We start from the raw sequence: 18,298 nt of genomic DNA, 5'->3' as shown, positions 1-18,298 counted from the left end.
AGAGTAGCTGACAAAAGAAATAATGAACTCAGGTGCACAGTGCTTGACAGAAATGAGGCTGATTAGGCCTTGCCAATTGGATGTGAGATGTCATTAAGGTGTGAAAATTTACTGGCCAATCAGAATAAAGACGTGACCTTTTCCTGCCTTGAATGACATGGTATAAGGAGAAACCGACATGCACTTGCGTGTGTGTATGCATGTGTGTGCGTGTATGTGTGACTGTACTTGTATGTGTGTGTGTGTGTGTGTGTGTGCGTGTATGTGTGACTGTACTTGTGTGTGTGTGTGTATGTGTGACTGTACTTGTGTGTGTGTATGTGTGTGTGTGTGTGTATGTGTGACTGTACTTGTGTGTGTGTGTGAGTGTGGCGCATACGTGTGTGCTTAAATGCTAATAAAAGCTTTGTTCATTTACATTTTTTCAGCATAATGACTAAGCAATCAAAAAAAAAAAAACAATTTAACTCGTTTAAACCTAAAATTATAAATTAGCCGTTAATATTAAATATTCTCTCATAAAATGCTTGGTGGAGGCTTTTCTGTGTTGACTAAGCCGAATATTACAGGCTTAACTGAGAAAGTAGAGAATGGTACCTTTGTAATAAAGCTAATTAATGAAGCGCGTCTGGTTCGGGGGATGGGAAATTATCCAAACTCGCTGGAAGGTGAAATCACTCGGGTATTAATTAATTACCGATCGAGTTCTGCTTAAACGAATAAAAAAATAAAAAAACTCCATCATCTCATTTTCCTCAGAGCTGCTGAACAAACGAGCCATTGTGATATGAGTATTAACACTGCAAGAGGAGCTATCTCAGGGTATTTCCTCCTAAATACACGAGCAGACGTTGCTGTGAACACACAGGCTTGTGGACATACAGTACATTGTTAGAGTGCATGATTAGGCTCTTGTGCAGCCCAAGAAGAGGGGGGGGGGAATGTTTTAGGAAATTGCAGAAAAATAAAGCAGTTTCCTCTCCTGGGTGCACTTGAATATTAGCAATAAAGATGCAGAGACAGATGTGGGGGACGTTCAGTCTCTCCGAACAGTTTTGTGGCATGAGTGGTGAAAATGAAAAAAATATATAATGAATGCGTTCGGTTACACATTACCAAGTGAGAAGCAGCCTGTACTCTTCACTGGCAGGTGGCTGAAGCTATGCTAGGCTGGGCCTGTGTGTTACCTGGGTGGGGGGGGGGGGGGGGGGGGGCTGGATGTTTCTAGAAAGGTGGCTGAGGAGGGAAGTAGAGGGCTGTATTATATGTGCCTGAACAGTAGGATGCTGTGTGTTACTGAAACTCAAACTGGGCTCGTATGAGTCAGAATGGGATGAAATACACTGGGTAAAAAAAAAGAACACTGTCAGAGTTGATTTGAACACTGAACGTTTCGATGTGCGTGCAGCGACGAAGACAGACACTAATTATGTCAAAAAGAACTTTTTTTTTTTTTGTGTGTCGATTATTTCAGACAAAGGAAAACAACTGAAAAGACTATGAAAGATATACAGGAAAAACACCTGCCTTTTTGCAAAGCACTGTGGCATCTTAAATAACCGATTACTCAAGACTTCATTTCAGCATCGCGTGTGATTGACAGTACCTCCGAAATATCAAAGTGTCCTGGATGACAAAAGCATGCTGCAGTGAAGATATTTTCAGAAAAGTATGGATTTTAATTTTTACAGAATGTTCTCTGTAGTGTGGGTTTCAGCATGGTAGAATATACGGTTCTTAAGACTAAGACCAGTGACAGTTAAATGTCCCCTACAGGGAACAAACATTTCAGATTTCTGGATCTTAGGATATACATGCTGTGCTATAGCTTCTGCCCACTGTAGAAGGTTAGTGAGAGATCGTTTTGATAACTGCAAGAAATTCTACTTAAAATTTTGCCAAGAACATGCCCTTCATACAGTATACTATAATGGGAATAGGTTGATAGGCAATTGGAACAGGGTGCCAACCCCTGACATTTGACTGTCTCTGAACAATCATTGCACTTTCATCACAATTACTCAGTGAGTTACACAAGCAGACAGACAAATTAATGTGAGGATGACATTAACCAACATCTGGCGGGAGACCTCTTCAGTTTCAGCGTGACAATCAACAGAAAGCCTGTTTATCACTGTCGTCTAGATCAAATGATTGAACCACACACACAAGTACACACACTCAGATACACACACTCACACACACACACACACACACCTACACACACACGCACACACACACACACACACGCACACTCACTCACACACACACACACACACACACACCTACACACACACACACACGCACACTCACTCACACACACACACACACACACACACCACCATGCTGCAGGTGCATGCTGCACATTCAGTAGAGTACACATTTGAAAAACGTGCAGCAAAAGACAGTACTACTGCACGCGTGGGAAATGCATTAAGAGCCAAACACTCTCTCAAGCAGCTGTGCAGTAAGGACCCTTCCTGTCTACTCCAGTCACTGTGAGATACCAGAGGCCATGTTCATATGGACAGTGACACCATACATGACCTCAGTAATCAGCACCCTTGAAAGAATAAAAAAAAACACACACAGGGCTACACTGTGCTTGTGTGTCAAAGGACACCAAGAGTCACTCAATCAATATTTTACCTCATAAATATAATTCAGCATGTATATCTAATTAAAGCCGGGGCCTAATTACCATTAATGTAGAAGATGCTAATTAGTAAATGTGTATGAATGAATGCACTGGGTACACACCAATTAGACAAAAATTTCTTTAAAATGACATGGCTGAAAAGGTCATAGTTATCAGTTAAAAGATTTTAAAGATTTTACGCCATACGCATTGGGGGGGTGGGGGCAGGGGCACACATAAATTAGCGCGGGTAATGCTGACAGCGCCATCACGCACAGCTGGCCCTACCTTGAGCCGCTACACGCTACTGTATTTCACTGGAAGGCGCTAAAACGCGGGCGAGCGATGGAGCATATTTAGCCATTCTCTCTCGCGCGCGGTGGGGATAAGGCAAAGTGATTACTTTGGAGTTTTTTTACTGTGCTCGGCCAGGGGGAAAATGAAGAGCTGTCCTCATCATCAGCTGCCGGCACGCGCAAGTGACTTTGGGACGCAGCTGAGCAAAACGGGAACCGTAGGTTACCCCCCCCCCCCCCCCCCCCCCCGAAATCCATTAGCGCTGTCACGCCAGCCTGTTTAAGCTGGGATAGAGCAATAACCATAAAGCAGACACAAAAGAAGGCGTTGTTATGCTCTCACCCCCCCCCCCCCCCCACCCCCCACCCCCTCCCCGAAAAGGTCAGCGAGCGAAGGTGAGGCTACGCACGCGGATCCCGCGCGTCTGCGCTGAATCTTTAAAAATAATGGTCTTGTCCGACTTGTCGCGTTGTAATCCCGCTAACCTTGGTGGGGGGGGGAGTTAAAAATGCATCGGGGGCGGGGCGGGGCGTACAGCTCCCAGGGAACTTTGGGTGGTTGAGCTAAGCTCTTTTTTTTAAAGCACGCTCGCTACGTTGGACACATTAGCCCTCTCCGCTCGTGCTCCAAAGTAGGCACTGGCTCGGCGGAAGACCTCTGATTAATTTAAATCTTCCCACGGCACGCCGCGTTAGAACTGCGAAGCGGTGACTCCAGGCGCTCGCCAACACTTTAAGAGCCACCGCTCGTTAAATAAAGATGATGGTGATGGCAGTGAAGCGAACACGTTGCTAATACATCCTCAGCACTCCTAAGGCTAAAGTAGCCGCTCTCAGATTGGGTCAAATGGGGGTGTTCGAGCACCTGCGGCTGGGATTACAGACAGAGATTACAGACGGACTCTACCCTTGTAGCTGTCTGTTCCTCAGATTCACAGACTGGTCTGGTCTTCCCTGTCCTCCTCTCTGTCCCTTATCTCCTCTGTTTCACCGGTTTTCCTAAGAGCTGAAGTTAGGACCATCTTTAAAATGTCCTTCTATATGCACCCCAGAGACCCGGCAGAAAAAAAGGGTAAGTATTTACATTTTTTGACATTTTTGTCTTCGGATGACATTGTCTTCTTGGTTGACAAAAACATGTGAAAATGTTTTCCAAATATTGTTTTATTTTTGTTAAATGCCCCTCGATGTGTATGTTTCAGCATAGTATAATAAATATGGTTCTTGAGAGTAAGATCAGAGACTCATGACCCCTACGGGGGATAAAACTGAATTTTCACAAGGATATTGTAGGCCTACCACATTTTATAAAGTTCTTTTGGAGTTGGCCCTCTAAAAAAACAAAAGCAACTCTTGGGATGAATGAATGGTGAGAATGGATTTTTCTTAAAAAATAATGGAAAACATTGCCCAGTGTTTTCTTACTGACTCACTGTCTAAGCGGTTGCTTACATAAATCACATATTCCTGATCCGCACAACCCAAACCATAACATCCCTAATTAAAAAACGGCAAACCGAAAGGTTTCAATTAGGAAGCCGCTGTTTGGTAGACTAAAGAAAGCAGCCCTTTCGAAAGACCAAACGTCTCGCTTTGATGTCCTCCCCCGTGCGGCTCCGGGTGTGTCACGAGAGCCGGCGCCCCCCTCCCAAGTGCTCGCACGGATCCCCATGAAGACTCGCCCCCCCTGGCCCTGTCACGTACCGCCCACGCTCCGCGGCTTCCGTCAGGACGCTGGCAGCTGCTCGCCGACAACTGCATCTGTCATTAAGCTCACGTGCCATATACTCGGGCTGATGTAGCGAACGCGCTTTTCCGCCTCGCTCCCTTCCCTGCGCATCCAGACACGCCCCCCGCCGCGCGTACGGAACAGAGATGCCTTTGTACGGAACTGGCCTCTGTACAGGTATGCTAGCAGAGGAACGCGCACCCGTTAAAAACGAAGGGGAATTTTAATAATCCGTACTGTCACAAATTCACGTGTTCATACCAATGAATCCTCTCGGCGTATCTAAAATACTTCAGACTACCTGCATGCTTAAAAATATTTTTTAAAATATGTATTAATACTATTGCTTTAACAGAGGACTCCTCAAATTCTTTGAAGAAATTGGATTTATTAAATAGAGTAATAAGATATATAGGCTTACTTTGTTCCCATTATAAATAAACTGCAATATTTCAATATACTGCAGTATAATCAGGCACTTTCTGGTTACCAAGGCCCATAGTAAAACCTTTTTAAATTAAGCAGCTGTGGATCTTCAGAGCAAAAATTCCGTTAGATGAACGCATTGAGAAACATACTGCTATGAATTTAGAAGAAAGGGGAAATCATATCACAATACTGCCATCTGCTGGTGAATAATTATTTAACAGAAGTATTGTATCTTGTCCTGCATATTAAATCTGGTTTGCAGAATACTTAGGGCGATGCCAGTATGCACAGGACGTTTGTAGGATTACCACACAAGTAACATCACCATTACACAACCACTTTATATCAGGTAAAAATGGAATAAAAAAAACATACTCCATAACTATGACCTTACAACAGCCAGCTCCAACAACAGCCAATTAAAATGGGCATGCAGAGTGCCTACAGAGATACGGGCAGTGATTGGCCAGATTTCACACTGCGATCTTCTGTTGGACCCCAGTGAACAGTTTTGTGGTGAAATGTCGGTGAGACGCCGTCTAGGTGTTCAGGTGAAAACCCGGAACTACACTTGGTTGAAAAGCTTCATCCAGTTAAAATCTGAGCTATAGTATATTGAGCTTAACCAGGTCTGTTTGATGTCAAAACATCTCTCACCTAGATTTACACCCCTCGTTTTACACGTCTAGATTTTGCTCGCTGAGATGCAGCAAATCAGTCAATGTTTCTCTTTAACTCTGATTAAGTTGCAAGTGCTCAAATGTTTTTTTATTTCCAGTTTTCTTTACAAATGCAGATCCACAATTTTGAGAATCACCAAAACGTGTTGAAGAAGAAGTGACATACTGTTTGTTTGTATTAAAGATACACATTTAAATTAATCAATACATATAAATATTATTTAAATAAATATTCAAATTGTATTTATTTATATTTATATTGCATATATTCGAAAGGGTAGTGCCTATTTATATATATGCAGTATTTCTTAAGTCAGCTGTGTGGATTGTATTAAGTATTTCGTTAAATCTAAATGATTGTTTTGTTAAATCTAAATGGTTCATCGGTAGCAAAGTTCATGCGATGGACATGTAAAAGCTGTGAAAGCTGTGAACACAGGCGGGGAACACATCGATCGGTCCAGATTAAGCACTGGCCTTGAAACAGGTCAAATGAAGTTCAGTGGGTGATTCTCCAGTGACGCAACATTTATTTTTTATGAGGTTTGAGCCGTTCGATTAGGAAAAAAAGAAAAAAAAAATCTGCCTTTTTTTTTTTCCTGGTGCATATTGTACACCAAATTCAATTAATTTGCCCCCTTACCTTGACATCAACATTGTAAATAAATAAATAAATTTTTTTTTTTAATTAATTCGAAATTGCAGCATGCAACTGACAATATTAATTTATCCTTCATAAAAAACAATCAGGCTGAAAAGACAGGGCCTCTTTGAAAATGGGATTAATACCGAATTGAAAAGTCGAGGTTTACCTTACTGTAAAGATCAGCTCAACTCCTCTGCCACAATAACATTGCAAATACATTTATTTTTTTGTTTTGTTTTAGATTATGTGCTTATCTTTCATGTCAAACGTAAACCCGCTAAGCTGATTGTGCACTGGGGGAAAATCCCAGCTGGAGCCAGTGATCATGTGACTGTGCGCGCGCGAAGCTTCAGGCTGGATGCGTTCTGATTACCGCCGCGGTCGATACGAGCTTGCGGACGTGCCCCCCCCCCCCCTGCAGAGCACTAACTGGCTCATTATACCCCTGCAGGGATATGCCCTGGGGGGCACAAGGAGGATGGCACACCCAATCAAAGCAGTTTCTCTCTTTTTTTTCCCCCTGTGCTTTTATAAAGCAGTCAAGGAGCTGTGAGCACAAGCACTATTTCTTGGAACATGTCAACGATGTGAGTGGCACAAAATCTAATTCCCACCCCCATCAAACTCATCATCAGAAAGTGTACTTACTTTTTGATTTTTCGACACAATTCTACAGTTTGCTATAATATTAATATATTATTGTTTCATACTCAAACCCCAGCCCTGTGGGGTACGCTGTATGCATAATTCCTGCTGACTGCTGAATTCTTCCTTGTTTCCTTCCCAGGAGTCAATGAGTCCATGACCAAAACTAGGCCACTCTTCCAATGTGCTGTCAATGTGGAAATCCTTTGGAGCCAATCAAACACTTCCACAACTAACTCACTCAAGCAGAAAATGGTGTGTGTGTGTGTGCGTGCGTGCATGTGTGTTGGTGTGTGTGTGTGCGTGTGTGTGTGTGAGTGTGAGTGTGTGTTTTTGTGTATGTGTGTATGTGTGCTTGCGTGCGTGTGTATTGGTGTGTGTGTGTGCGTGCGTGCGTGTGTATTGGTGTGTGTGTGTGCGTGTGCGTGTGTGTGTGTGCGTGTGTGTTTTTGTGTATGTGTGCTTGCGTGCGTGTGTGTGATGAGAACATGCTTCAGTCATTGCAGTCTTGTGTTCTGCTCTTTTGTGGAGTACACGGCGCTGCATTATTAAAGACAGTACATGAAACACATCATTGAGTTTTCCTTTCAGATTAGTGTCCATACGAGTATGAAGTAATCTCCTAAAAATACACTTCAGCTTTCTCAGGCTTTTTTTCTCTTCACAAAAGTTGCAGTAAAGGCTGCCGGAGCAATGAATGAAGTTTCATATCCGTACTGCTGTGGAGCCATATTGGGTGACATTCAACTCCCCATGCTACCACACACACACGCACACACACACACACACACACACACACACGCACACACGCACACACGCACACACGCACACACGCACACACGCACACACACACACACACGCACACACACACACGCACACACACGCACACACACGCACACACACACACACACACGCACACACACATGCACACACACACACACACACACACACACACAGCAATAGAATGTTAAGTTTAGAGCACTCCGATCACATATTCGTGATCATGCACCATAAAGGGTTAATATCCATATGGAGAAGCAGACGGAACCAATTTATCCCACACCCAATCTCTTACCAGCTGATATTGATTCATTCTGGTGGTCGCATATGAACATCATTGGCCAGTGACTGGCGTGCAACACACAACATTCACAGGAAGCATCAAACGTAGATATGAAGAATCCAACCGCGTGCGAATCCTAGCAGTGTGTGGCAGAATTGTTTGGATGGCGTAACAAAGGCATGACATAACTATGTGGATTCATTAAAACTGCACACACTGTGGGTGTTCACTGTGACTAAATCTGTCTGTTATGGACATCTCAGCTGGCAGCAGAGGTGGCAGCAGCTTTTTGTTTCTGGGAGAAAACCCGACATAAATAAATCAATGTCAGGAAGAACAAACACCTGTCAGTGTGTAAAGAAAATCGACAACAATAAAATCCTCCTAGTTGACAGTCCGGTGGTCAACCCCTCAAAGTGAGGCTCGTCTGCCTGTGACAGAAAACTTTCAAAACATTCTGGTCATTTTCCCTGCATGGTGCATTTTAGGCCAGGGTTGCGTTTATTTCTGGGACTGAAACAGACGGGGACAGCAGCCAGAAATATTTACTGTGTATATTACTTGTGGCCCCATTTATAATCTAAATAAAAGTCATTTTACCGCTCATCCTTGTCTTTGGAATGCTGCTCATTTAATTTTCCACTGTGTTGATGTGAGGTCACAGGCGATGTGTGCGGTGCATTGTGATGTCACAATCGCAGGGAGGATGGTCAGCGACACCTGGGTTCCAGAACCAAATGAAAACCCAACAGCATTCCACAGTCCTTTTACAGTGTAGTGCTTTTAGAAATGTTCCTTTTTTTTAGTAGTCAAACTTTCTCAGTCCTTTGGTAATAAGACATCTTAGCCCCCCCCCCCTCCCACTTTGAGAAGGACTGCCTGAGACTACAGCTCCGTCTGTGACCTCAGACCACCTCGCGTCAGCTGCAATGGCCATTCGCAGCCTTCAGAAGCTGATTGGCCAGAGCGCTTACTGAGAGAAAGCTGGTGTAGGGGCTGGAAAGATGGCAGGTCAATCAGTCAATCTGCTGTAACCAGTGCAGTAACCAGACAGTGCAGACTACCAGGCACGAGGCTGTGCTTCTAAAGCCATCATCTGGTCTCAAGGCTGCCCCAGAAAGCCCCTGTGCCTTGTGGGAGGATGAGTGTCTTTACCGTATGATTCTTCGATTCAGGCTGATTTTAATTTTAGCTGACAGGCTAACGTAGGCAAGGAAACGAATGCTGATGTCATGCAGCACTTAGCCATAGTAATAGCAAGTCCCTAAGTGGCTTTTAATTATTAATGACATTTCTTTCCTCGTATACGGCTGTTATAACTTTTATTAAATTAATATTTGAACAGCTTAATATTTCAGTGACATATGAATGTCTTTGGAAATGTATTTCATTATTTATTGAAAAGTTCTTCACAAACAATTATGCCATGATGTCTCCATTTTAGAGATGTTTTAATTTGTCACCAGTGATATGATCACCTGCCACAAAAAGCATTTTCGAAAATCACGACCCTCTCAGAATTCTTCATTTTCAGAATGAAAATGGTCACCCTACCCTAACAGAATGGAAATATATGTGTGAATATAGTTACATAAATATGCTGGCAATCTAATGTGGAACCTCACAATATGCTGGCAAATGTTCCCACTTATGAAGAAATTGAGTATTTCCTCCGGAGTATTTGTCCCGTAATAATATTAATGAACTTTCTTTTTTCTTATTTTTCATTTTAACCAACTCCACGGAAGAGCAGATAGCAGATAGCTGCATGGTTACACATCTGATTAAGTGGGTAATGGACAGTAACTAGCTTAATATCCCCTTTGGCACAGAGGAAAATATCTGTGGAAAGTAGGAGATGGAATTCAAATAGAATCGAGTTCACATTTTTATGTTATACACTTTTAGCTTGATCTTCCACCTGGAGGAACCATTATTATGAATGCAAAGAAAACGTTGTGTGGCTTGCTAATTCAAGGCCATGCTTGTCCAGTTAGCTAGTCATGGCTAGTCATTGGAGAAATGCACAGCAATGGCAATGCTGCTGCTAATATGCACACAGGTACCGATTTACCTCATGATCATCACTTCACAGCAACCGCCCGATTCAATGAAGCCTTCCCAGATGCGCGGTCTACAAGAATGCACTTGAGCTAATCTCCGTCCTTTATTTACGCGATTCTGCTATTGTTGAATCGTGCTGTGTTTCCGTGGAAGCGGTGAATGAGCCAGCTGGTGTCTAGCATGCCGGGACTGTTCCCTTGGCTGTGGGAGAATGGGAGCTTTCCTCTGTACCGCAGGGCTTCTGCTGGGTCCCATTGTGTCTATTGTGCTCGCTGTATAATTCTATAATGGATCCAGGTGTGTGGACCTTTAATGGGCACCTAGTGCTGCTCTAGAGTTCATGTTAGTATTTATTTATTTGCATTTTCTTTGATTATCTGGACCCTAAACGTAGACACTTCAGGCACAACACCAAATAAGCAGAACAACTACACGATTCTTTTTCTGCCACTTTGGACTTCAACTTCCTGACCCATGTGACGGCAGAGTCTTTTTTTTTTGCTGGCCGTTCAGCCCGTTCTTAGCCATCTTCTCCCTGGTTCTGACCTCGTCCGGCCCTGTGGAACCTCTGGCAAAAAACACTGTCTCCAGGCAACAGGCAGGGGACCTAGCGGCGCACGCTAACATAAATACCCACTTCTGGATCTGACATGGCTGTGCATCGCACCATATTTAACAATACGCAGCAGCAGAGAGTGTCTGAAGTGAAATTCATTCAGCAACCAAAATTTTTGCTCCGTATTTTAAATGAAGGGAATTTAATTCAGTGAATTCTGAATTTGCCAGTGAACAAAAGCACATTGAAGAAAATCCGGGAGCTGAGCCAAAATTTTAAATGGAATCATTTTCTGAAGCCAAATCTACACCCTGCTAAGTTGTTAGATATCCCACCGTCCCTAGCTCTCTCTATCTGTAGGGTGGCAGACATTGACCCCTCACCCTCAATAACTTAAAAAACACAGACACACATAACCCACATGCTCTATCTCCAGAGGTTCTGGAAATGGAAGTCATGGTTTATGAGATCGAGCGATTTTACTGGCCAGCGCTGAATTATTTAACGATGGCTGACTAGGAAGAATGTTTGACCTGCCACTCAAGCTGCTTACAGAAAAAAGGCGTCAACCTGGTCAGGGTCATAGGTCACGAGCTTGACAGGCAAGGCTAACGAACACAGAATGGCGTTCGGTTTTGGTTGGTTTATGATAATCAAGTTTGAAATGACATTTACTACTTGTGTTCGAAAAGCCTGTAATAACAGAGAAGGCCGAGCAGCAGTAATAATTTAAACTGGGGCGGGGGGCGGGGGGGTGACTCTGTGGCGGGTGCTGTGTTGTACGCCTCACCTCTGAGGTTATCTTCAAGCTGCATCACAATAAATCACACACCCTGGATATGACCTGAATCTAAATGAGCACGGCTGAAGGTATATTAAAAGAATAGATCATTCTTTTTTTAGGGCAGGTGTAGCAAGGAAGGGTGATACAGAGTTATCACCAAACGGTAAAATGTTCAGTGTCAAGTACACTCTTACAGAGTACATTTCACTCTAATAGAGTGCATACGGTCCCCGTGGGTCTCATATAACCTCTGTTAGAGTTGAATTGACACTAGACATCTTACAGTGTAAATGAATGCAAAAGCTGGACTGTACAGAATTTTTAAATTATTATTATTATTTTTTTAAGACAGGGACTACCTTATAAGCAACACTTATGCTATGTGAAATGATGGCGGTGCTAGCAATGGTACTATTATAAACAAATCGGTAAACGGTGGATTTAACAGTTCGATTTGTCGACACCTAGTGGAAAAATCATGAAAATGCAGCCAAGAAAAAATATATATATTCAGCAATCTGATCGTGGTATCAAGCAAATAAGCTACAAATTCTACATAGAAATATACTGAAAACAGCTTTTATTGAAACAGCAATCCTCTCACAGCACACTGGAGGTATCTGTGAAAGACCTGATATTTATGAATAATCATTTTTAAATAATCAAAATTGTTCAAAATAACCAAATGTATGTGCTACAATGAAAATGTAATATTGTCTATATTACTTGATTTGAAATCAAGTCCAGAAAGGATTCAGCCACAGCATTAGCATTTAAATGAGCAGTATGAGGGCCAGAGTGTTGGCTATTTCAATGCCATCAGCTGCAACTTTTGAAAAAACAAAACACTAAATCATGTATTTCAGTTTTTGGGGTACATCCAAGTGTATGTGTGAAATAAGCAATTTAGTGAGCGAAAGAATGTGCGATCTGTCTATCGGATCTCCGCAGTGCTCAAAGTGAAACCCGAAATGAGATGATATCCGACATCATGCGATTACACGCCGTCCGTTTCCCGCCTAATGGACGAGCCCTAACGCCGCTGTCAGAGTCACCCGTCTGCATCGGCATTTACAGGCTGCACATAATTCATTTAATAATCACGCAGATGTTTCTGCAGAAATGAGAAACTAACGGAAATATTTATGGACTGTGGCAGAGCAACTCTGATAAAAGTCCAGAACTTTATCTGTGCAAAGTTCAAAACACAGTCCATTTGCAGTTCTCTAAGTAGAATATCATTATTATTGATAAGAAGAAGAACAAGAACAACAAGAACAATAAGAAGAAGAACAAGAACAAGAAGAAATAAAATAAGGCGAAGGAGAAGAATCATCGTCATCATCATCACATCATTCTCTTACCCATATAAGAAAGCTGTCAGCAGGACTGTTTCAGACCGGCAGCATGAAAGAGTAAAATTCCTCAGGAATCCCTGTAAAAAAAGCAGAAGAGGAACAAACACTGAAATGGTGATTGCACAGTTTACACTGTTTACACCGCGGTGCAAAATGCTAACACAAAAGAGGAGGTACCGTACTGCAGACAGGGTCTTCAGTAACGCTGGGTAATACATTTATTCAGTAACACACGTCTATATGAACAGAGAGAGCGTGACAGATTTATTGGCCACTGGATCGGGGGGTCCACAGCACACACACACACAGATGTAATGTCACTGCCTCCTCCGCTTCCCCCCCTCCCCCCACCGGCTCCCGAAAAATCGAAAGCACCCCGGCAGAGTGGTCTGAGAAGGCCTTATCCAGCCCCTGCCCCGTCCCACTCAACCTGTCCCACTCAACCCTTCCCACTCAACCCGTCCCACTCAACCTGTCCCACTCAACTTGTCCCACTCAACCCGTCCCACTCAACCTGTCCCACTCAACCCGTTCCACTCAACCCTGAGAGCCATTGACCAGGCAGCTGTGAGCTCTATCTGGCGCAGGGAGAACACCTGCGGGGTAAGTCCTGTAATCGACACGCAGGGGTAAACAAAGCCCCTTGAAATACAGTATTTAATAAAACAGCAGTCTCTGAACGGTCAATGGGGATCCTGATAATTACAGGAAAATGCATTCACTAAATATTTATTCAAAAACGCTGTTATAGAAATTGTTGATTCCACATTTCTGTTAGTATGCTGTTAATCTGACCTCTCTTTGAATGTCCAGTCGAACTAACCCTGTATTCAACAACAATGAGACTAAATTCTGAATTACGCATATGCGATCAGCAGAAGAAACTGCAATAAGTCAAGTTATACTCATCCACAATTATAAAGCAATAAGATATTTAAAGCTACACAGAGAAGATACAACTCCATGTGGTTATTAAACATTTGGATAAATTTGAAAGAAAGAGAAAGATAAGACTGAATTTCATTCCCTTTTTTGCCCATGATTAATGGTTCCATATTCTACCATCAGCTTTTTTTTTTTTAAAGTGGAAATTCTTGGTTTTTAATTTACAAATGAGTTTCCTCTGAAATCGCCCCTTCATTACACTGAGGGTCCCCATTTCCATTATTCACATAACATGCAAATAAAATGTTTACCGAAAAGATCAAAGTATTGTCGTAATATTTCCTTAAATTAGGCCAGAAAACAAAAAAAACGAACAACAACACACATGTCCAAGTCAGTCAAAGCAAACCGGCTAATTAGCTTGTTCAATTAGTCTAATGACTTAGAGAATCTGAGCTCCCGCTGCACAGGAAGCAGATCTAATGTACCCCCGTCTACAGCAATTAAAGCGCTCATAAATTAGCCATGCTAGCGTGGGGGGCTGCTGCAGTGCCACCCCCACTGCACTCTCATAACTGTAAGAGCGAGCGTTCCCCTTCGGGTACACAGGAGCTGTTGATGGGAGTCCTCCACGCCTCCGATACAGGTTAAAATGCTGAACAGGTACTCCAGTCCAGGGAGAAAGTGTAAATACATCCTATATACATATAATATGTGCAAATGTACAAGTATCCATCCATCCATCCATCCATCATTTTTTTTAACCGCTTTCTCCTAGTCAGGGTCCTGGGGTGTTGGGTGGGAGGCTTTTTGCGGGGGGGGGGCACAGTTAAGGGGGGGTTCAGAGTGGGAGGGGGGGCAGTTATGCCACCACCTGCATATATTCCGTTCTCATCGTTGTGTTGACATGTGCTGAAGACAGAGGCCAACTCCAGCTCTTATAAATATGAATGAAACAGTCACAGTGCATGGGGGCATCCTCCTCCAGGTTACACACGCACGGTAAATCCGGTGGTCTTGTACAGGTCCCGCACACATAATCATTCAGGGCGCTGGGGTCAAAGCTGCTGAACTTCCTCCAGACTCGCAAAAAGACGCGGTGCAGGCTCGCTCGGCGTCATAAACTGACAGGGGGATTTTCTGAGGTAAATCTACACGGCAGCCTTCCGCGCACTTGAAAATCACTTAGCTGTCGAGCTTTCAATTTTGCATGAAATGGAAGCAGACGTGGCCTAATCATGATGGAGAGCAGCGCTGAGTGGGGCGATAATGACTGTGAAATGTATTTCGAAGCTTTCAGAGCTTTCCAGCTTCCCTTTTTCTTCCCCGTGCCTCGGTAAGAACGTCGTCGAGCAAACACCCTCTTTCACAGGCCGCCACGTCGTCCACGACAACAAATTAATTTGCCTCATCAAAAACCCTAATGCGTGTCACATGGTACAGCGCACATGTCAAACCGAACATCGCCAGGCCAGCTCTAAATATGGAAGATCTGGATTAATGATCCGTATGAAATGAAGAATATTATCAGTGTTTTTGCAACGGGCTAATACAAGCATATTTAACCCTTTAACTTCAAACATACTGCACGGTTTCTAGGAAATTATTATTATTATTATTATTATTATTATTATTATTATTGTATTTGCCAGTACTGTTTTGGTATGCAGTGTATATAATGGGTCAGCACACCCAAGACGTCATTTTACTGATCCTAAAAATTCAGAAATCAATCTGTCACCAGCTGAGACACTGAAAGTGTTGTATTTAGGGATAGAAACCAATGAGGACCTCCACCAATCAGGACCTTACTTCCTGTCACGCCATGCGCTGGCAGGAAGTGAGGGTCTATTCCAGGCAGTAATTGGTGGACACTTTCTGGCGATACTTCCAGGAACTCTTTTTCAAGGAACTACGGTCAGAAGGCATCCACCATTCACCACTGGCTTTGATATCTTCATTATTACCAATGCATTCTGGGATTAGTGAAGAGCTCCTCTCTGGTTCGTATGGGAAACGTTTTTGCTCTCTTCCTGCAAAGCCTCTTTGTGACAGTTTCCTTTTAAACAGCACCATACAAATAAAAGTGATTTGATTTGAAGCCACTCTTTGAAGCCACTCTTTTATTATCCTTGATCGTATTCGCATCTAGGGTAACCAACTAGAGGACTAAAGTTCAGAGCAAACAACAAGTTTCCAGATTCAGGGGAGAATTATTACTGTGACACCTGAGCTTACCCAGCGGACACAGTGTATTTACAGCGGCCCGGCTATCTACACATCGGTGCTAAATATTGAATCTTTAGCTGACACCATTCTGTCAGTGACGGAACATTCCGGCAAGAGATTCTCCCTCCTTATGCTACAAACCGAACCCTGTGAAAGAGAACGCGATCGTTTGTCCCTCTCAGTGCTGCAGCACAATCAGCCAATGACGTGACAGCCGCTTGCAATCTACTGTAAGAGGCCGGGCGTCGAAAATCTTTCTAATTGGCACAAGAAAATCCGTTTATTAACCATGTAACATCATCATTAAATGCCATTAATTAAGTGGATCATTGGAAACTGGAAAAAATGTAATTACTGGCTTCCAATTATAAAATGACAATAATAGTCAGCTGAGGTACGGTGATTTGGGATCTCTCTCACCGTACTCCACTCCTGCGCCTCTGGTATTTCAGCCTGATAATATTTAGATTTTATAACCAATAAAGCATGCACATATATACACACCTGCACTATATTTGCAATGAAACAGAACCTGGAAAGAGTGATAAGTGACTTACAGTATACTATAAGACAACTGCTGATCTTTATAAGACGACAGCTACTGTATACTTCACTGTTCCCCTGTGAATACTGTATATATTGCCCAATAATGCAAAAATGATATTACTATTTAAGTAATAAACGGCAAATTGGATGTATCTTGTTTTGAGGTCACTAAATTAAATTTTTTCCATATTGCACATGGACCACTTAACTTTTAGCCAGTTCAACAAAAAAGAAATCCAGGTTTGGTGTCGTGGAACATAAAATGTTCTTATTGTTCAGTCCACCTTAGTGTAATTGCAAGGTGCTCATCGTTCATTGTTCTACTGCATACCCAGATATCAAGAGACACTGAGCCGGATCTGGGCCAATTCTGGCCTGAAGTCAGCCTGGACTTCGCACAGATATATACTGTACATACGCATACACGTAGACATACGCACACACATGAGCACTCACACGCACAGCTACGGACAGCTTATGCATTAATCACCTACAGTAGCTGTAGGACCTCAGCACCGAAAGTGAATTATTAATGTGAAGCCATTTGACAGGATGCGTATCTAAGCATTCTGATGACAGCGCGCGGTGCTGCCCGTCCCCGACGGCTCCTGGGCCAGCAGGGCCCTTCAGTCACATTGCACCTGACGTGTGTGAGGCAGTAGCGGCTCTCTCTCTCTCTCTCTCTCTCTCTCTCTCTCTCTCGCTCTCTCTCTCTCTCTCTCTCTCTCTCGCTCTCTCTCTCTCTCTCTCTCTCTCTCTATCTCTCTCTCTCTCTCCTGCTCTCATTCTCTCTCACTCTCTTCCTCTCTCTCTCTCTCTCTCTCTCTCTCTCTCACTCTTCCTGCCCAAAATACAGACGATTAGCACGGCGAGGGCGGCTCTCCTCCCGCTCGCTGGCGAATGGGGGGGTGGGAAGGTAGGGAGACGGGGGGGATGGGGGGGAGGGACGAGGGGGGCGGAGTCCAGCCTCTCCTTCCTTTAATCAAATCTGGGCCGTCTTCCATCGGCGCGGACACGCTCTCCCCACAGGACGGCCCAAATCCGCCCGGCGGCGGGATCTTCATCATTCATGCACCACGTCCAGGCGGCCCGGAGAGGAAGAGGAGGAGGATGAGGAGTATTAAGCGCTGGCTGAGGAATTATGCAAAGAAAGGGCAGCAGGCTCTCTGACTTCAGGGCTCTTGAGAAACTCTAAACTCATGAGCGTGTCCTCTGGGCTCGGCTCAGCGGAAAGATAATGCAGAATATTGATAATTGATTATGCGTAAAAGAACTGAGTGGATTGTGACGGTTTTGAATAATGTTTTTTCCGTTTGGGATATGAACTGCCCTGTCCCCTTTCATGTGGCCATACTCTAGTCAAGTTAACCTTGGATATGCACGATGCTTATTCACGAATGGAAGATCTAAGCACGTGTTTGCTGTGAAGTTTTCTGCAGATGTGTGTGTTATTTGCACAACAGGACAAAAAGGATTCTCACACTTGCACTGCAAATCAACGATTCTCACTTTACTGCATGAGGCAAAGTTCTGTCAAAAGGATCTCGATGTTATATGCACACATTGTGTCATTAAAATGATTTAAATCATACAGAAGGCATGGTTATTAGATGCTTTTACAAGCACACTACGGATCTAGTTATTCCACCTACTGGGCCCTCCTTGTGTCTTCAGTCCTGAAGCATTCTAGAAGTAGAACATCTAGTTGGATTTTAACCGCAGTAACGATCTCTGATGATCCCAAATGCTA

At 43.4% G+C, this 18,298-nt stretch overlaps 1 protein-coding gene across 40 annotated transcripts in view; it reads right to left on the bottom strand.

The window, feature by feature from the left end:
- The window catches only part of LOC118227313 (receptor-type tyrosine-protein phosphatase delta-like), a 333,188-nt gene that overhangs the window by 216,332 nt on the left and 98,558 nt on the right, over positions 1-18,298 (bottom strand). For all 40 annotated transcript variants that reach the window (XM_035417571.1, XM_035417614.1, XM_035417570.1 and 37 more), the window contains exon 4: positions 12,895-12,965. The gene's annotated coding sequence lies outside the window, so the exon portion shown is untranslated. The remainder of the gene's footprint in view (positions 1-12,894; positions 12,966-18,298) is intronic.

Source organism: Anguilla anguilla, chromosome 5, assembly GCF_013347855.1.
Source record: "Anguilla anguilla isolate fAngAng1 chromosome 5, fAngAng1.pri, whole genome shotgun sequence".
NCBI lineage: Eukaryota > Metazoa > Chordata > Actinopteri > Anguilliformes > Anguillidae > Anguilla > Anguilla anguilla.
Note: the sequence above shows the minus strand (reverse complement) of the source record. Positions and strands in the feature narration are given on the sequence as shown.